The 21214-nt window shown below is 47.2% G+C and overlaps 1 protein-coding gene across 1 annotated transcript in view; it reads right to left on the bottom strand.

Moving 5' to 3' along the window:
* Slc6a11 (solute carrier family 6 member 11) overlaps positions 1-21214 on the bottom strand; it is a 118994-nt gene that overhangs the window by 64244 nt on the left and 33536 nt on the right. The window lies entirely within an intron of this gene.

Below are 21214 nucleotides of genomic sequence, written 5' to 3'. Positions count from 1 at the left end.
CAGATGATAGGGGATTCCCCTCTGTATGCTATGAATATGTTTTATTTCCATTGGTAATAAAGAAGCTGCTCTGGTCTGTAGCAGAGGAAAATATAGCTAGGCAGGAAAACTAAACTGAATGCTGGGAGAAGGAAGGCAGAGTCAAGCAGATGTCATGTAGCTGCTGAAGGAGCAAGGTGCCAGAACCTTACAAGTACACCACAGCCTCATGGTGATACATAGATTAAAAGAAATTAGTGAATTTAAGATATAAGAGCTAGAAATTTGCCTGAACCATTGCCAAAACAGTGTTGTAATTAATATAGTTTCGTGTGATTATTTGGGTCTGAGTAGTCAGGAAACATAAGAGCAATCTCACTTACAGAGGTCAAAGTTGGAAATGTAATATCTCTTTAAATCCCTTCTGATGTGTTTCTATTTTTGGTTACTCCAGGTATTTGTGTTGTCTTTGACTTTTTTTCCCCCCGAGAGCATCTGTTTCTGTTAGCACATAGATCTGGCAGTCAAGAGATTGCCCACAAACAACACGTGCTGGCACCCACTTGTACTCTTGTCAGACACTACTAATCAATCACAGCATTCCTTGCAGCTGAGCCTGCCCACAGTCTCAGAGCAACTCATGGAGTACTCCAGCTGTGTTGCAATCCATCTGTGATGCCTGATACACTGTGCATTTCCAGTTTTCTTAATGAAAGACTTGTGTGCACGTGAGTTTGAGTCCCCAGTGTCTGGATACTGTGCTGCAGGGTCAAACAGGAAAAGAAGGCTGCTGAGAGAAGCACTTCCCAAATCTTTGAGACATATCTGTTAAAGTAGTTTGGAGCTGGGCATTCCTGGGCAAGAAGGAGTGGCAGAGGCCAGGGATATGGGATAGACACAGAATATGCCTTCTGAACATCTAGAAGCTTCCAGGTAGTCACTGGGGTGATGGGGAAGTTAATGCTCTTTCCTCAGCTGTCTCCATATGCCAGTATAGGCAATTCCCCCATTTGGCCCATTCACTGTATTCTGAGTTCACAGCAAGGGTCCCTCACTTCCTTCCTTCTAGGTCACTGTGACAGTCCAATGCTGTCCACACTGCTGCTAGGTTCAGCAACAAATATCTGGTTCATCTCTGTCCTGTGAGTCTCAGCCAGCAGACTATGCTCAAGGTGGGGTGCAGAGAAAGGGTCGAGTCTTGGTGGTGAATGTGAGCATCCAATCCTGCTTCTTGCTGTGTGACTTGGCAAGTCTTCACCCAGCCCCACCGCCAGTTCCTCACTGCTAGGGAGCATGCCAGGCTCTTCCAAGTCCCCTGCCTTTTCCCAGCCTCCCTTTGTTCACAGAGTCCATCGCCAGCTCAAGGCCACCCACAGTGTTCACCCTCTGTGTGTCTGAGTCCCCACACAGCTGGCTGAGCTTCCTCTAGGTCACATGTTCTGCCCTCCACCAGGATGCCCTTGTCCCATCCCACAGTTCTCGTATAAATGTTAACTCAATTCATGAAATAACCAGGCCAGCTTGAAGATAAAAATTATATTTTTACTTATTATAAAGGAAACTCAAGCCACGAGAATTTGAAGTCCAAGCTCCTCTGTGTCCCACGGGAATCACCCAGAGAGAGCGAGCACCTGGCCCGTCCCACTTTTTCTTTCTGGGCTTCAGGTAGCCACGCCTTAAATAGGTTCCACTTCTTAGAGGTGATTGGTTAACAAAGCTTTCCCCATCACCTCCCCCTTTTATCTAAACAAGATCGATCCAAACTCAATACAACTATCTACAATAGGAACAGATACCAAATATAAAATTACAAACAATATAAGCAATATTAAGCAAGAAACACATAACAAAAGTTTTAATAAACATTTTATTGCATTGGAAATAAGCTTGACTAAATCATGAGGAAGGTAACTACGACTATCTAATCTTCAACCACATCGCAGATCTGAGAAGGGAAACAATATTACTTGAGTAAGCAGGAAGTGCAATCAAGCAACTTCTAAAATGTGCAACAAATGACAGAGACAATGGCTACCTGGGCAATCACCCAAAGTCTCATTTGCAACATTGAAGCAACCAACTTTGGCTAAGGCCTAAAATGACTGACAGACCATTTTTTAAGGCAAGAAACTTAAAACTATCTTACACTGTTTTGGCAGGATTTGACAGTCCTGTTTTATCTACTTACGGATACTATGTATCTTTTCAGTGGTTGAGGTATGGGCATTTCTTTGCCCAAAGGCCAGTTTTGTCAAGAAGAAAACAAGCTCCAGGTGGAGTGTCTTTGGTGCTCAACATTCTCTTGGGGAAAAGATGGGTAAAAAACAGCAAAAGATTGTGCTAAACTGTATTTTTGTGTTTAAAATTAAGCTCTCTCAGGTTTTAAAGTGGAGTTAGTTGGCCACATTGGGCCGCCAATTGTAAATGTTAACTTGAACTGTAAATAACCAGGTCAGCTTGAAGATAAACAATTATATCTTTACTTATTATAAGGGGAAACTCATGCCATGAGAATGGGAAGTCCAAGCTCCTCTGTGATCCGCGGGAATCACCCAGAGAGAGCAGGCACCTGGCCCATCCCAGTTTTTCTTCCTGGGCTCCAGGTAGCCCCTCCTTAATTAGGTTCCACTTCTTTGAGGTGATTGGTTAACAAAGCTTCCCCCATCACTCTGGAAGCAGATGCTCACAGTGGTTGACTTAAAATATCCCTGCCCACCTCAGAAGTGACCTCTCATCCCACAAACAAAAACTGCCAGCCAAGATGTTGTTATAAGGACTGCCATGTCCTCACTCCTATGCAATGGCTGTCACCCTTCACTTGAGCCATCTCAGCTCTCTCTAGCACCAAATACTAGGGTTACCTTGCCTTACAAGGTGATGACTTCTAAAATGGAAGAATGGACTTTTATGTGTGATTTCTGCTACATCCACAGGTCCCGGAGTATAGGGGGCATGTGAGATGGACACAGTCCCTGTTTGTTGGCTGGAAGAGCAGAACCATGAACTTAGTCTAGAATGCTGATCATTTAAAATACGGCTTTTGCACTAGGACCATGTGAAATGCTGGAGCCCCATGAACTGGTTTTGGTGAGTGTTGGATTTTAGGTGTGTTTATAAGGAAAGTTATCAAGGAATTCCCTTGTAACAGACGCCCCCACCCCACCCCCGGCCAGACTCTGAGAGTCAGGGGTCTCATGATCAAGGCACTCCCTGGCAAGGAGTAGGATTCTTCTGAAGGCATCTGGGAATCCAGGATATGTCTGGAAGAGGCAGGAGGTGGTCACAACACTTGGGCCTATGCTAGATGATGGGGTGTCTCAGACAGGCACAGTAAGTTCTTTGACAAGGTAGTCCCAGCCAGGCTGTTCCTTGCTGTTGCCAGCAGTGGCTCAGACCCAGGGAGGAAGGTCCCATTTGTCAGCCTCCTTAGGCCTAGGCCATGAGGCCTCTGTGCCCCAAGCCCACCCCTAGGTTAATGAAGAGTTTCTCTATTATTTAATCCCCTTGCATCAGGTCACCTCCTTCTGCACAGAAAGGTCGCATAATTGTGGTAATTACACTGTATCCTGTCTTAATTGACTCTAATTGCTCATTTGCATCCCAATACTGGGATCCTGGGGTGCTTTTCCCCCTACTTCCAGGACACAGCTATTTATTCCATAGCAGAGAGACTGTCTGGTCACTGGGAATGCCACAGAGTTTGTAGAAAGGCCTCCCCTCCCTATGCTTTTCAGGACAATGGGGTGAATTATAAAGTGGAGAGCTGTTCAAAGGGCGTTTGGAAATTGATGTGGGGACAGAGGCCTAGGTCCACAGGGTCAGCAGATGCAGAATGTGGGGCTTCTCAGGCTGATTCCATTCTGCACTAGGGGAGAGGGCATGATACAGAGTAGATGAGGACAGGCTAATTCCAGCTCCAGTCACTCCCACAGTATACTCCACAACTGGACTCCCATATGTGTGCTAATCTTTGCTATTTACCTGAATCTTCTAAACGTCAGCGTGTCTTTTATGTTACCAGACATGACAAGGAAACTGAACTGCTGCCATGGGCAGCAAGTTATCTCTGAGTTCAACGGGGTGGTAACTGTAAAATTAAATGTGATTAAATAAGAGAAGAATAAATTCAGCTCCAAGCCTGTCTTGGGGTGCTCTGTCTGTGTCTAAAGAAAGGAAAACAGGTTTGAGAGACACTAACCTTAAGTCAACCCCTCCTGGACTCAGCCAAGAAAGCGACTGTCTCACAATGTGACTGGATGTCCTTATTTGTGTTTTATGTGGATAAGATCATTCTGAGGCTCGCGATCAATAGAGTTCCTTCCATGTTTGTAGTGAAATATCAGACGGATGCTATGTGAGATCCTCCTTAGGTCTCGGCATGTCTAAGAGACTAGTCCTTTGTCAAGTGTGAGCTTTCCCTAAGAACCAGGACTCCGTGGCGCTCTCCAGGGTCCTGACACTGATTTGGGTTGCGATAACTGTATAGAGCCTTGGGCAATGCCTCCGGTTAGCTGAGACCTTCAGGGTGCCAGCAACAGCTCACACTGTCATCTCTAACCTGCCTTCGACACTGATTATGTGGGTTTCTCTCTATACTCTGCAGACTGACTCCTCAACAATTAGGGAGGTGGCTTGTCTTGGGGCACAGCAGGAAGCACTAGGAAGTTTGACCTGTCCATGCTGCAGTTTCTGAATGCCTTCCATCCCTGCCCTTAGCCCCCATGCTTCAGCCTCTGCATGCCTTCCATGCCTGGCCTTAACCTTCATGCTGCAGATTCCGCATGCTTTCCACACTTGCCTTTAACCCAGAGCCTCTGGCTTGACTGTATTTTGACAGAAACTCATCATCACTAGCTCTGGTCAGAGAAAGCCTATGCAATGCCCCTGCCCATTTCCCTCTCCAGATGGTCATTCCAGCACATCTGCCTGTCCTGTAGGCTAGAAAGCACAGCGCCAAACACCCAGTCATTAGACAACCACTCTCCTGACGGTCACTAGATCTCTGCTAGTCCTCCTACCTGGATTTCTGAGAACGACTCCCAGAATTCCCATGGAAGAATATTCTAACAGCCCCCAAGTAGTCAGACATACCTGCCACTAAGGACTTGTTAGACTTTGAGAAGAAGTGGAGAAGATGATAATCTGAAGAGTGGAGGCTGCCATAAACATAGTTGGCTTCCCACATTTTTTTTTATTACTTTTAGAGCTATTTCCCAAGAATATTCTAACAAAATTTGTGTATGTTGGGGAAAACATACTTCTAAGTAACTAAATCTGAAATAGATAGTGTCATGTTTTCACAAGACAGTAAGGGTATTTCCCTATGGAAGCAATGTATTTTTAACAAGAGTGGTATTTTCTTGGGCAGTTGGAGGGAGAATTACTAAGCAACAACCAACTAGTGGTGTTTTAATAATGACTGTCATTAAACACTGGGCCACTTCAGGATGCATCCCCGACTGGCATCCCTGGAGTGGGTGAAGGAGGAAGAGAGGAAGGTGCTGGGTGACAGCATCAGAGAAGGGCCCAGCTTAGTGTAGGGATCAGACCTTGGAACTCACTGCAATGCCATGAGGGACCCCTAATATCTACTCCCTCTTCTGCAGTAATGAGACCTCTCTTAAGAGTGTGAAGTGTGTGTGTGTGTGTGTGTGTGTGTGTGGTGGGTGTGTTGACACATCTTCTTTAATCACTGCCTATCTTATTTTCTAAGATAGGGTCACTCACTATCAAGATCAGTGACTTGGCCAGACTGGTTGGCCATCAAGTCTTTGACATCCTTTTCTACCTTCCCGCTGCAAGGATTGTAGCATAAATTCCTACACCAAGATTTTTATCTGGGTGCTGGGATCCAAATTCTTCGTTGGCTAAAAAAAAAAATCTCCCCAGACCAAGACTCCTCATTTTCAACAGACCCCATGGCTGCCTAATCCTAGAGTCCCCTCACAGAGAGGTGGCCACGTGATAACAACTGACCAATAAGACACAAATGAAAGTGCCGTGTACCACTTCCAAGAGATGCCCATGAAGGAAAGGGCAAGACAGTACCCTTCCACCTTGCCTTTGTGTAGGCTGGAATAAAGACAAGGTCTCTTAGGCTATGAAACTGTGGGAAATACCCTAAGTTAGGCAAGAGGAAGAATAGAAGGCTGGACTCCTGTGGCTGATCCATCAGGTAAGAGGGAAGGGATGAGCCTTAGCCCAATACAGAATGTAACTAGCCACCAGCTACCTCTCTGACCTTGGGAAGGTGCTGCTGTTCCCACTCTGGGTCTTTATCTTTTGTTATTAAGTGAAGGCACTGGCTAAGAAGATCATATGCCCCTTCCACACAGAGATGTTGACGATGACCCAAGAATCCCAGAAGTAGGCCACTGAGAGTGACCATCTGCTACCTCTGGAGTCAACCATGAATATCAACAAATAGGAAGGGCTCAGCGATAAAATTAAAGCTTCAAGCTTCTCTGCCATGGTTCAAGAGCAGTGCATATGGGGACCTGCACTTAGGGTGCCTCACCATGCACAAGGTGTGTGCATGGTTCTCTGAGCTTACATCTTCCCGGTTTGTGAGGAGAGGTCAATTCCCACACAAATGATGAAGGTAGATTAGAGGTTACCGTCATTCCATCATGAGAAAGGCTGGAGTGGCCTCTCATCCTAGCAAACGAGTAGCCTTTGTGTGTAGGGAACAATGTAGACTTCAGGCAGAGGCTCCATTAGTCCCATTTCAGCTATGAGAGGCTCAGGACAGTGGTCCTGGAAAATTCTTTGGAGACCACCTCACTAAAAGACTCAGGGTGGGACTAGAAAGAGGGGCTAACTCACTGGCTGGGGAAGCCTGGGGCAAAGGGCCAGGAGAGGAGGTGACCCACAGCACAGAGATGCATGCATGGCCATCACTCCCTGACTCCTCAAGGACGCAGAGGTGGGTATGAGAAATCAGCCCAAGCAGTCTGCCAGTGAGAATCATCATCTGTAGCAGGTGACAGGGCTCCACGCAGAATTTCAGGGCCTGGGAAAGAGTGGGCAAGGAGCCCAGGCCCTTAGAAGCTTGAGGAATGCTGTCTTCTTTATGATGGCTGGGACCATGAAAATCGCCTCCACCCGTGATTCATTCTAACCTTGAACTCCATGCATCCACAGTTCAGCAATCAAGGGCATACTGGGCAGAAGTAGAAGGCTGAGAAGGGAATGTGCTGAGTTCAAGAGATGCCACTGACGATGGCACTAACCTCCTCATCCACTCTATCTACATGTTGCTATGTGGTCTAATTGCATAAAACAAAACCTACGACCATGTCCAGAAGGAAACACACTTGCACAACCAGGAAAGGACAAGATTTCAGGCCAGATCCACCTGACTCTAAACCCAGTCCCCTGACCGCCACATGTACGAGAGTCTTTCCCTGTGATCCAATTAGAATCTTTACACCCATGCTTTCCTGCGCTTCCCTGCCAGAGGCCTTTGCTTCTGTCCTACCCTTTCTTATGGTCTCCTTCATCATGGCCACCTTCACCCAGGCTATATGAACTTCCCTCACACAGCACACAACACTGAGCACAGTAATACAACACACACACACACACACACACACACACAACGTCTGGTTGTATGTGTGCGTGTGTGTGTGTGTGTGTGTGTGTGTGTACACCAGCTGGACTCCTGCCAGTCAGTCTTTCTGGGGTTCCATCCTCTTTTGACAGTGAGGACAGTAACCCAACTCATTGGGTCTGTCCTTTGAGCCTCAGGTTCTTGTCGTGACAGTGCCCACCTCTATGCTAACTCTGGTAGTTAACCAAGCCAATCTGTACACAGCACCAGACCTTGGCACATCAGCTATGGTAGATGGTAACTTTCTTTGTTTTATTCATCTCTGCTTCATCTTGCTTCATAACGCAGTTAGCTGATGTTTGAGTCAGTTTTCCAACTCTATGATCAAACACTCAAGACAGACAGCTTAGGGGGGGAAGGTTAAATTGACTCGTGGGTTCAGAAGGTTTGGCCTGTGGTGGTTTGGTCTGGTTATATGGGGTCTGCAGACACATCATGAGGGAGGGCGAGGAGACCCGTTTACATCATCACTGTGGTCATGGAGGGGGAGAAAGAGGAAAAGGGAGTCAGGGAAGAGGAGGAGAGAGAAAGGGAGAGAAAAGAGTGAAAGAAAGAGTGAAGAGAAGGAAGATGAAGGGAGTACAGAGAGAGGAGGGGCAGAAGTCTAGATCCCCAAATCACAAAATCATTTTCAAAGACACACCCCCAATGACCTAACTTCCTTACACTAGGCCCCACCTACTAAAGGTTCCACCATGTCCCTATGTTGCCATGGTGATAACTGAGCCTTTAACATGCAGGCCTTTGGGGGCCATTTAAGGTATAAACTGTAGCAGCTGTTGACGTAGCTGGCCGTGCCTTTCCTCGGAGCTGCTCAGCAGTGAGGGCTGTATGTATCCTCACAGGCTCTGATGCTGTTCTTGCTAAGTCTGTAAATACTAGACTAATATGAAATTCAGATCTTGGCTCAGGACAGGTAAGCACCACACACATAACCATACAAGTCTGTAGCGGGCCTTTGGCATAGAACTGAGGCTGTCTCACTCTTCCGCTTGAGATTATTCTACTGAATTCTACCTACAGACAGATTTGCTGGGCACACTGTGGTCAAACCGTGTGTTTGTTTTAGAAACAAACCCTGAGTTTTAGAAACAAACCCTGAGTTTGTTTCTGAGGCTGAGTTTCAATCCTGAGCTTGGGGTACCCCCATCCTTGAGAGACTCTAGAATAGACACAGCCATGTTGGGAAGGTAGCTGTGGGGATCCACAGCATTGTGGGAGTGGGGTTCAGGGCTCCTGGAGGTAGGCTTTGAGGGTCACAGGAAGCCTCTGTGGCTCTAGTCCTGATCTAGGAAGCACTGGGAGCAAATCCTTGCAAGGCAGACTGTGTCAGCCTGGGAAAACGTCACCTCCAAGGACAGAAGCAAGCCCTGCATGCTGGGAGACACGGTCCTGAAACAGCAGGCATTTCTGCACGCTCATTAGGATAGCTGAGTCCAATTGAAACCCTTGTCCACAGGGTATCGAAAGATGACCAGATCCAGGAGCCAAGGGTTTAAGCCTATTTCATGGGGAATTAAGATTAGCTAGAGAGACAGTGCTATTGATTTTTACATCTCCACCATAAAGGCTACAGAAATGGAAACAATCTCAAAACAAGCCTGAGTAACATAAATATGCCGCTGTGCCCAGCCAGGCTTACTCTGGTATTAAGAGCTATTGCTTACTGCCTGAAAAACATGCCTAGTACCTTGACTAATAATAATGATTTAAGCCCTATCCATCTTCTTGGACTAGAAGGCTTCTGTCACCATAGCAACCAAGTGCCCCAAGAAAGAGCACATATTCCCTTGAGTGGATTTACCAGTGTGTGTGTGTGTGTGTGTGTGTGTGTGTGTGTGTGTGTGTGTGCCTGTCTGTCAGTGCCGTGTGTGTCACTCTGTGTGTCCTGGCTCTCTTGAGATCCATGGCAGAGAAGAATGGCATCTCACGCAACACTCTTGTCTCAGTTGGTTTTCTGCCCCACTGCTACTCAGCAAGCATCTCAGAAGACACCAGGCTCATCTTTAAAAGTCCAGCCTGACAGTTTCTTAGTTCTGATTCTATTCTGTCTTGACAGACTTAAAACTTCCCTTCATTACCCTTCTGTTTTGCTTCTCCTCCCATTTGAAAAGTCTCTGGCCCCACTTCATTTTATAATGTGTTTTCTTAATCAACTAAATAATGGACCAATCAACCAATTCTGATGAGCAAAATCTCTGTAAGGTGATGGAGGAAGGTCATTGGCTAATAAAGGAACTGCCCTGGCCCATTTTATTGGTTAGAGGATAGGTGGGAGGAGTAAACAGAACAGAACACTGGGAGGAAGAGGAAGTGAGCTCAGAGTCTCTACCGCTCTGCTCTCGGGAGCAGACGCCTGAGAGAGACGCCATGCCCCGCTCCCGGGATGAAGCTCCGACCCAGGATGGACTAGGCTAGAATCTCCCCGGTAAGCGCACCTTGGGGTGCTACACACAGATGATTAGAAATGGGCTAAATTAATATGTGAGAATTAGCCTAGAAGAGAATGGGCCAAGCAGTGTTTAAAAGAATACAGTGTCCGTGTAATTATTTCGGGGCATAAGCAAGCTGAGCAGGCAGCCAGGGTGCTGGGGACGCAGCCCCGCCGCTCATATTACTACAGTAAGGTGCTCAGTCTCAGGTCAGGTCTGGGGAGACAGCTGAGCCGTCACAGTACTTATGTGCAAACACGAGGACCTGAGTTTGATTCCCAGAGCCCATGGGAAAGGCTGGCACAGTGGAGTTACCTTCTAATCCAAGGTCAGGGAAGGTGGAGACAACTGGACCACTGAGGCTGGCTGGTCAACCAGCCCACCCTCAAAACATGAAGTATGAGGTCAGAGAGACATCCTGGCTCAGAAAGATAGATGACTCCTAAAGAGAAACACATGAGGTTGACCTCTGGCATCTACACACACATGCACACTTGTGCACCCACACACACGAACATCCACACCAACTAATACAAATACAAATACAAATACAAATAAATAAATAAATGTCAGCCTCAAGTATTTAATTACAGCCATGGAAAATAGAGTAAGATGCCTCACTTTCCTCTTTCCCTGCACCCCTTTCTTATAGCCCTGGAGGGAGTGGAACTCTTTAGGTACACCAGGCTGGCCTTGAACTCACAGATATCTACCTGCTTATGGCTCAGGACTGCTGGGATTAAAGCTGTGTGCCACCATACCCAGATCGTGTGTGTGTGTGTGTGTGTGTGTGTGTGTGTGTGTGTGTGTGTTACTATTGAGTCAAGGCCTCACTCACACCAAACAAATGCTCTTCCCCTGAGCCACACCCCAGCTCTTTTTCTTCCTATGGTCTCTGAGGCTGTGGATAGGCTAGTACCTTCTAATCCCACTCACCAGCTGATGGGAGCCCCAGAGTTTAAGGCCTATATTTTCAAATCCTTTACGATTGCATTTTCCTGGGTTTTGCACAAGTCCACAGGGATCTACAAATCTGTATGCTCTGACCTGCAGTCCTCACACTCTCTCCTAAGCCTACACCTCCTTCCATTTTCTCCTTGGACTATGGTGTCTACCTGCCCCCTCGTGTCTCCTTTGACTGGACTATGGTGTCTACCTGCCCCTTGTGTCTCCTTTGACTGGACTATGGTGTCTACCTGCCCCTTGTGTCTCCTTTGACTGGACTATGGTGTCTACCTGCCCCTTGTGTCTCCTTTGACTGGACTATGGTGTCTACCTGCCCCTTGTGTCTCCTTTGACTGGACTATGGTGTCTACCTGCCCCCTTGTGTCTCCTTTGACTGGACTATGGTGTCTACCTGCCCCTTGTGTCTCCTTTGACTGGACTATGGTGTCTACTTGCCCCCTTGTGTCTCCTTTGACTGTAGCTTCCTTTCTCCCACTCAACTTGAATTAAACTTTGGAAATGGATGAAGCACAACTTGCTACTTTCAGAAGTTCCAGAACTCCACACTCTGGTTCTTGCCCTCACCGGGCTCGCCAGCCCTGGTGTGCACTCACACCTTGGTCTTCTGGGCCTCACTCTCCTCCTCCAAATCTCATAACTCTTGGTGCTTTCAAAGCTCACCGCCACTCCTCCACCTTCTCCTGCATTCTCCTCCTGAGCAACTCTTGCTCACATAGCTTCCTGCCTACCTTCTATAACACATGGTTTTGAATCGCTGCATTTGCCCATTCTCTGTTTTATCATCAAACACTAACTTCATAAAGAGAAGAGGCTAATGTAGGTAGCAGTTCAGGAGATACCAGGGTAATGACACTTGCATCAGTTTGGCCCTGGTCAACACCTCATGACATCATGGCAGGATGCATATGGGAGTGAGAGTCCTTTACCAAACTATTAGACTGCAAGGCACCAAGACCATTGCCAACCCTATAACTATACATGAGCCACACATTCTCTTAATTAAAATAGCTAAATTTTTAAATTTTAATTTTTTATGTGGATACCTACAATTACTTATGTCTGCCTACCATACGCATGCCTGGTGCCTCTGGAGGCCAGAAGAGGACATTAGATCCTCTGGAACTGGATGGAGTTAGGGGTAGTTGTGAGCCACCATGTGGGTGCTGGTAACATAACCTGAGTCCTCTGGAAGAGCAGCCAGTGCTCATAATCACTGAACCATCTGTTTGGTGCCTGGTTAAAATAATTTAACATAACTTAGACTACTTGTTTAACGTTTAGAATGTCTCCAGCCAGTGAGATGGCTCAGTGGATAAAGGCACTGGATGCCAAGCCTGAGGATCCAAGTTCAATCCCCAGAAGCCAGTGACGGAAAGAGAGAATGGGTTCCATTAAATTGTTATCTGACCCTACATACAAGCCGTGGCACGTCACACACTAAATCTATGATAAAGCACTTCAAATGTCTTTAAAAGATGGCACTATGTTTTTTCTGCAGAAAGGTATCAAAATAGGCTGGTGGAATTTGATGCTGAAAAGCAAACTTTAGAAGTATGATCTTGAATCCACTTTTAAAATTCAACATTTTCCTGAGGCAACCCAGTACTTTACAGATCCAAGCACAGAAGATATCCACGGGCAGAGGAGAATGTAGCACGGTCTGTTTCTGTGGCCTAAGCACACACCGCCTGATAATGTGCCGGCTGGCAATCCAAGGCCAGCCATGCTGAGGAGCCTGTGGGAGAACCTTCACAGCAGCAAGTGCCCATGTTGGTGTGCCAGACTCTCATGTGGCATAGCACCAACAGATTTCCTAACTTCTGTTCCATCTTGATGGGAGGCACAGTGCACTTTTCAGTGCATAAAATAATGGTACAAGTTAGTTCAGGAGAAATATTTCAGTCAGCCTTTTGTCCTTTTAGGAGTGGAATACAAAATAAAAATCAGATGGTGGAGCCGGGTGGCGGTGGCGCACACCTTTAATCCCAGCACTTGGGAGACAGAGGCAGGCGGATTTCTGTGAGTTCAAGACCAGCCTGGTCTACAGAGTGAGTTCCAGGTCAAGCCCCAAAGCTATAGAGAAACGCTGTCTCATAAAGCAAACAAACCAAAAATCAGATGGTAGCTATGGACCCCGAGTATAAAAAAGTGCACACACCTAAATAACCCCATGATTTTTATAGAATTCCTAGGGGTCCATCAGAGCCCCATGGATAAAGAATCCTAACATGTATGAGGTGATTTCACTCCACATGCCTCTTCGGAGCCCAGACACCTCAGTGACATCCCAGACATGTTCCCGTATATTCTCATGGGCAACTGCAATCTTGATAGAACTCAGAGGAATGAATTGTCTCCTCCAGCCTCCATTCCTAGTGTATTTCACCTTTTCCCCAGTGGTACTACACCTGGTTCTGACCATAAAGCTTGCAGTCCGGGTTTCATCGAGCTTGCAGCCCGGGTTTCATCACCAATTTCTCTACCTCCCAAACCTACCACTAAGAGATAGGAGGGTTCACACTCTGGGCCCTTCCCAACATCACCCTCTTCTCTCCACCTCAAGCCATCCACCGTCTCTGAGCTGCATTCCCTCCATGATAACCCACATCTACTCACACGCCATAGCTTCCAGAGATGTCCGAGCTGGGTTACCTGGGCCACACGTGTATGAATGTGACCCAGTGTATTTATAAATGACAACTTTGTGCCACAATGCCAAAAGACCTTTCAGGGATTGGCTGCATTCTCAGCTTCTCTCCAGGCTTCCCCACCCCTGTACTGTCCCGAGGTCCGAACAGGTGTTTAACACTTGTGGATAGACTCCGCTTCAAGGTGGTCAGCTACATAAAACAGCGAAGCAACCTCACGAGCTTCGTTTCCGTTGTGAGACCCAAATGAAGCAGATCTTCCGGCTGGCACCTCATAGCATGCAGGTGTGCACATCTATACATGCTAAAGAATGCTTGGGAGGTTGAGTAGTGCAGTTCAAGTTGGTGGTTACAGAACATTAGTCCTGCCTCCTCAGGGCCAAATCAGAGACCAAATCACTGCATTAAACCCAAGGACTAGGAAACCCTACAGTGTGTATCAATCCATGAGAAAAAGCCAAGCTTCCAGGGGTTTCCAAATGGCCCAGCAACCATGTAGGCAGGGAATTTCTAACTACTATGCTTAAAGTTTGTTTGACATGAAACTGAAAGATTTTATTCGGGGCTGTTAAAGATTGAAGCCAGGGCCTCACACAGCCAGGTTTTTAGTTTAGTTTTTGTTTGTTTGTTTGTTTTTCGCTTTTTGTTTTGTTGTTGTTTTCTTTCTCATCTTAATTAAGAACTCAAGGTTTGCAAAAATGTAATCAGAACTCAAGGTCGGGTAAGGCAGGCCATCCGAACACCATACCTCTATTCACGTAAGTCATGTCGCAATGCCAACATCCCTGTAACCCTCCTGACCAGGGCACCACCCCTGAGTAGCATGCTTATGACCATTGCAGTCGTGGGACTTTAAAGTAATATCTGTGCTCACTTGAAGCTCTTTCTCCAAGATTGAAAATCCAGAGCAGTAATCTTGTATAATCTGCACTGCCATCCTGCCTCACTTCTATGCATGCCCCTCACAGCTGGAGGCACTTCTGGTGGGCCTTATTGTGTTGTCTTGCCCGCTCGAGAATTTTGACATCTTTACAGATGTGCTGCCCGTACAAGCTTCTGTCTTTGGCTTTTCCTGTAACACAACTAGGTTTCCTGGAACTGATTCAAGCAGGCTGACTATGTGTGACTGGCATCTCAGGCCGGGTAAGGTGTGCTATTAAGCCCCTGCTACAGGCAGGGAGCACTGGCAGCTGCGAGCCCTTTAAGGCGCCCTGAACATCTGGGCTGACCTGGCGTGGAGCAAGTGCTTCCAGGCACTAGGATCAGCACACAGGGCCAAACACAAATGACTTATTGGGGAGACTTTGCTGGTTTCTGGAGAGTGAATTGTCATTACACACCTAAGGTTGTCACACAGGAAGGAAGACAGCTGCTGTCACAGTACAGGGCACAGCGTGAGGCCTGTCCACGTCACCTCCACTGTCTGAAAACACACTTCTGCTTAACAGCCATGATCAGTTATTGTTTGCTAAATGGCTTTGTGAATATTCGCAGGGGAGGGGCTCAAGTTTACCTCCATGGAGCCAGAGAATGAGCTCAGCAAGGCAGAGAGAATTTAAAGTACCAGCGAACCTAGCCATCACGCCTGCTACGCCTGCCTAGAGCAATTTTACATGAAGCACCTTCTAGAAACCTCATGACAAGGTAGGTTTCCTTACATCTCAGGAGGCAAAGAAGGGTCAGTGGTCACCCTGGAGGGCAGAGTTACATTTAAAACCACATCGGCCAGGGGGCAGGGGCAAAGCGCTTGGGTTTCTGCTTTCCTCGTGTGCTCATGAGCAATGCGATTTTGTACAGTGCCCTGGCTAGCCAGGCATCATGGCAGATGGGCTGACCCCTGAGTCATCCGCTGGCTGTGACTTTATATGTGGCTGACCTCTCTGGACCTCAGTGCCATTCCTACAGTGGGTTTGCCTGCGCTCACACACCTGCTGTGAAGGCTGAATCACAGGACAGCAGAGTGTCACGCTTCCAATGTCAGGAGCACGGTAGCTGTCTAGAATGATGTTCCTTAGCTCTGAGGGCCTGAACCTGGATCCTAGGCCAGTGTGACTGCCATCAGATGGGTCTGTTTCCCCCTCATTCAGTGGTTACCATCCACTAAGAGCTGGTTTTCAGGCAATGGTCTCACACACATTCTTACCCACTCCACGTTTTCACCCACTTTTGCCCACGTTCATCCTCTTCCCCAAGACAGCATTTCCCACACTGTTTCCTGAGCCGCTGTGGGTATAGGAGGGTGGGAGGGAAGGACTGATGTGCGACTGCCCAGGAAATGCTGTGGCTTGTCACCTTGTCACAGCAGGTCTTTGTACACAATAGGCATCTCATTTAATCACTGAATCAGTCCGTATCATTTGGTGCCTCGGTGTGACTTGCTTTGCAGACAAAGACATAGCTGCTCTCAGCATCCCTGACCTGCACGTGGTGGATCTTTCTCACTGTCTACAAGGAGGAAGGAAAGAGGAGGAAGGCTGTCATTTAGCCTGGTTCTGTGTACAGGAAAACAACTGAAAGTCGCTATCAAATGTGCAGTATAGGAAACCATAAAGCAGCCGTATATATCCTCATCACTAGTGAAACATGCTAGACATTATACAGCTAGGGCCACCACCAGCATCTGCATGGAGAGATCACCCGGGCTGTGACATGACAGGGCCTCTGATATAACCGACAGGAACCTAGCAACTCACTGTTAATCTCCAGCGCCACTGTGGTGTGATTCCTCATTGACTAAAGCATCAAAGTGCAGCACACAGCTGTTTTCTGAGAGGGTGTAGGCTAACCCCGGTGGCAACAGTGAGGCCGAAACAGGGGGATATGGCAGTTCCCTCAATGGAGCAGGTCCCATTCATCACAGAGTGAGCTAGCCAATGGTCTGCAGGTGACAGTGTGGGGGGACACCCACAGCATGACAGTTGTGACTTGGTCACCCATCTGTAGCTCCCTAGCAAGCATCTTGACTCACCCTGTGTGCCCCCATGATATTTCCTTACTAAGGTCCTGCCACACCCACAGAGCTGGCCCACAACATTGTCCTCCTACCCTGCACTCCACGCTAGAGAATACCTTTTATGACTCTGCGCTTGTTAAACTCATCTTGAGAGAAAAAACTGAGACTGGAGTAACAACATGGTTAAAGCGAAGGGGCAGGACTTCTGACACCTGTTTGCTACATGTAGACAGTCACCTCTACCATCATGTAGGTCTCTGACAGTGCTAACACCATGTGGGCACAGAGCAAAAGCTCCCTTCATTTTTGACTTGGTTTCCCAAGAGCGCAGTGCCTGTCTCTGCTGGGAGAAGTCTTTCTGGTTATTCTGTGTCCACCTTGTAAGATGATGGTGCCCTATGTCCCTAGGAGACCCACCAACCCATACAGGGTTGAGACTCCACACAGTGCCCAGTGCCAAGGGAGGACTGGAAAGGGTTAACAATGTCTACCTCCCCTCAGGCCCCACTTGGGCTCCTGCAGGCTTTCTCCAGAGCTGGCTGGGCCTGCAGAACACCCTCCCCACAGCAATCACTCGGACTTTGGGGGGCCTTTGTGCTTTAATAAAGACGGTATTACTGAGTAGCAAAGCTTCCTCTCTTCCAAGTCCCCTTGCTGCCAGCGTCCCGCTAAAGGTGAAGCCCAGCTATTCAACACCAGAGAAAGGGCTGAATTGGATGCTAGACTCTTTTGACTTAACGTCACAATCTACCCCTCTCCCGAAGTGCAGCAGTGTGAGTAGCACCCCGACACTGTGGTGTGGCTTCTGGACCCTCGAGTTTGGGGGGCCCTGGCTGGGATCTTCACATGGCAGCTGCTGGGGTGCTCTGCATGCTTCTCATGATTGCTCCAGTTTCCTCTCTGAAAGCAGACATCACCCGCCACTGGGGCAGCCCCACCGCCAAGCAAGGCTGCTTGAGGACTGGGAGGCAGGGCTATCCAGGTCTGGTTCTGGGCTTGTCCTCGGCTCTCTCACATTTCTCTCTCTTTAACTCCCCTGCCCCATTCACTCTCCTTCATGCCCCACTAAACCTATTAGGCACTTTACAGGGTATTCCTGACGCATAGACCACTCATGTGGGACTTCCTGTCTTCGCTGTCTGCGATGCTTCAGTGTTGATGGGGAGGGCAGAGTCCTCTGAGCCCCTCAGGCTGTCTCCATCTGCAGCTCCATCTACAAAACCTGTGTCCGCAGGTCTCCATATGCCAGTTCTTCCAGAGCCCCATGGACTCTGATGCTGTCAGCATCCTCCAGGACCTGAAGTCTCCAGCCTCTGAAACCCTGTCTTCTGATTTACACAGTGTGGATAATGGCAGCACCCTCCTCGCAGATTTGTGTGAGGACAGAATGGGTTAAGAGTCTGGTTGAAGGAGGCGCCCTTCAGTCATCTGCCTCACTACTTCTAACATCCAGACTAGAAGGACAACAAGGTCTGTTTGGGAGTCCTTGTGTCACCTCCAGTTCCTCTCCTTGTGGGTGAATGAGGGAAAGAAAACAAACTCAATTCAAGGCTGTTTGCAGCTGTTCTGGGTGAGGGTGTCTGTATGTGTGTGTGTGTGTCTGTGTGTGTGTGTGGCTTTTATTTATTTTTTTTAACTTTTTTCCCCCTGCCTTGGTGTCCTGGGGCTTTGAAAAGAATAACAACAGAGCCCCAGAGCAGTGAAAAGGCAGGATTCTTCTTCAAATCCCAGCTAATCCTGCAGCTTCCTCTGAAGGGACAGCAGGGGGAGGTGGGAAGGGACCAGAATTGTTTTTATAGGTCCTCCCCTCCCAACCACTGCTCCTGGAGACCAGGAAACGAGGGGGAAAAATCCATAAATCATCCACGGTGAAGGACAGAAGAAACAGGGAAGGACAGGATGCCAGCTGAAGAGGAGGCATTGGAACAGCCGGAGGGTGCATTGTATCTGCTGGGTGGGACAGCTCTCGACGGAAAACCAAGTGTCTAAGCCAGAAGCTGGGCTGGCCACCCCTGCTCAAAAGGTGGAAGACAGCAGGGGCTCAAGTATCCTATGCATGCAAAGAAAGAATGTCACCCTAAAGGGGTTTTTGATGTAATCTGTCTGCCCCATGCATCTGCCACTACCTCCCTGCAGTGATAACCTCATTCTCTCCTCCACCAACCCCTTAACAACAGGCAGAAAGTCAGCCATGTTCCTCTGCCCCAAAGGTCTCCTCGTCCCACCCCTTTGCACAGTGCAGGAAGTCAAGTCTCTGCTCATCTCCCTGCCTGTCAGTCATCAACTCTTGCCCTAGCTTTGCAATGTTCCCGACTTCATCAGGGCCTCCCCACTTGGGGAGTTGCAACATGTGGCTTGAACCTCGGCCGTTGTTCCATGCTGTCTCTGGGAGGCCCCTTCCACATCCTTCTACCAGACCCCATCACCCATCAAACAAAATTCTTGTCACTTAGTTCCCCCTCTGCAAGAAATCAAAGGTTCCATAGACTGTGCCACTTGCCACTGAAAAGAGTCCCCACCTAGTGTGCAGTGCACAGCCAACACCTGCTGGGGTGGGTTATGAAGGCATGGACAGAAGGATCAGGCCCCCTAAAAAATAAGTACTTGGCTGGGCTGGGAGCTCTATGGTAGAATAGCTTGCCTACCACGCCTAAGGCTCTGGGCTGTACCTCAACATTGACAAAATGACAAACTAAACGTCAAACACGTTGAAGAGCTTCTAGACTTGGGAGCTATTGTACGAGGAGCCAAAACAAGCAGTGCTTGTTTGTGAGTGCAGGTGTGGGCACATGGGTGTGTGCGTGTATGTTTATATGCATGCGTGTATATGTGTGTGCATGCATGTGTGTATGTGATTGTATCTATGTGTACATATGTGCATGTGTCTGTGTATATGCATGCGTATGTATATAGGTGTGTCTGTGTATATAGTGCATGTGTCTGCCTGTATATACATTTGTATATATGTTTATGTATATGTATGTGTGCATGCACATGTATGTATATGATTGTATATATCTATATGTATGTATCTGTGTGCATTTGTGTATGTGTGCATATGGGCATATATGTGTGTCCATATGTGTCTGTGAGTATGCACATGTGTGTATATGTGTATTGTGTGCATGTTTATATGTATATATGTACATGAATGTATATGAGTTTATATGTGTGGACATGTGCATATTTGTCTGTATGTGTATGTGCTTACCTGAATGTATATATATGTTTATGTGTATATGTATATATGTGAACTTGGGTATATGTGCCTATATATGTACACATGATTTTCATGTGTGTTGTGTATGTGCACATACGCATATAGCAGTCACGTGTGTGTGTGTGTATGTGTGTGTGTGTGTGGGGGGGGATCCTTCACAGTCACTGTTGCGTCTGAGTGGTTGAAATGGCCCATGCATTAGGTGACAGCAGCTTTCAGTCATCTTTTATTACAAAGGAAATAGTTCACAGAACCAGTTTAGACTGGACTATCCTATTGAACTACTTATCAAAGCTATTAAAATGTTTGCAACCAGGACTGTTTGTGACTTCATATTTTTAGGTTGGGTTATTTGTACATATTTTGGATAATTATACATATTATACACATAATAGCTTGGCTATGGGTCCAAGACTAAACACAAAATTCAACTATATTCTTATGCATCTTAAATACACAGCCTAAGGGAATATATATATATATATATATATCAATAAATTTGTATATGAAACAAAGTTGCAAAATATGGAATTTCTTCAGGTGTCACATCAGTCTCCAGAAGGCTTTGGATTTTGGAATATTTTGGGATTTCAAATGTTTGGATAAGGGATGCTCAGCCTACAAGTGAAGTTTTTGTGGGCCACTTGTGGTTCCTCAGTCCCACTACATACAGCAGCTGGCTAACACTGGAGTGATCAGGTGCAGCTTCCAGATTCAGGCAGTGGGTCAGATCTGCTGAAGCCACGGTGGGCCAACTGCTGGCTAAGATGAAGGCCTAGCAAAGCCACCCCAGAAGAATGCAGACAGAAAGCTTTGGAAAACACAGAGCTACAAGCAAAACAACAGCAAGCCATTGCATCAACACGCACACAGTGTTCCACTTGGATGGCATGAAAGAAGGGCTTCGAGAGTTCACTTGCAATTTGTGCTTCATTGACACACGGCACTTGAGTGTGTTGGTCTACGCACAAAAGTGTTTTGGTCTGTACAAAGGTTGTCAGCAGACTTGGCTGATAACTGGATGAGAGGCTAGTGGAGTTGACCAAAATGACTTAGTAGTTTCGTGCCTCTTGGACTAGGAAGGGGAGCTGAGAGGAAAGGCGGGCGTGGTGAATTTGGTAGATTTCTAGAACATGGACACAAAAAAAAAAAAAACACAAAGTCACATCAGTGATCTGGGTCCTTGGTGCTAGTCCTCCACAGTGACACTTTATCACCCGGGAGGTAACGAGTCCTGATTCAGCCTTGTTCATCAAGGACTTACAAGATGACTAACAAACTGTTTAGTTTTCCTTTTAATCCATATGAAACTTCTGGAGCTCCCACAGTATCAAAAGAGAAGATGGAAACCCATTTTTCTGAGGCAGGAAAGGAGAGTGACGAATGAGCAGCTCCCATGGCTCA

Source organism: Microtus oregoni, unplaced genomic scaffold, assembly GCF_018167655.1.
Source record: "Microtus oregoni isolate MIOR12 unplaced genomic scaffold, Mior012 000002F_ref0000024, whole genome shotgun sequence".
Taxonomy (NCBI): domain Eukaryota; kingdom Metazoa; phylum Chordata; class Mammalia; order Rodentia; family Cricetidae; genus Microtus; species Microtus oregoni.
This window is presented reverse-complemented; position numbering and strand designations above follow the sequence as displayed.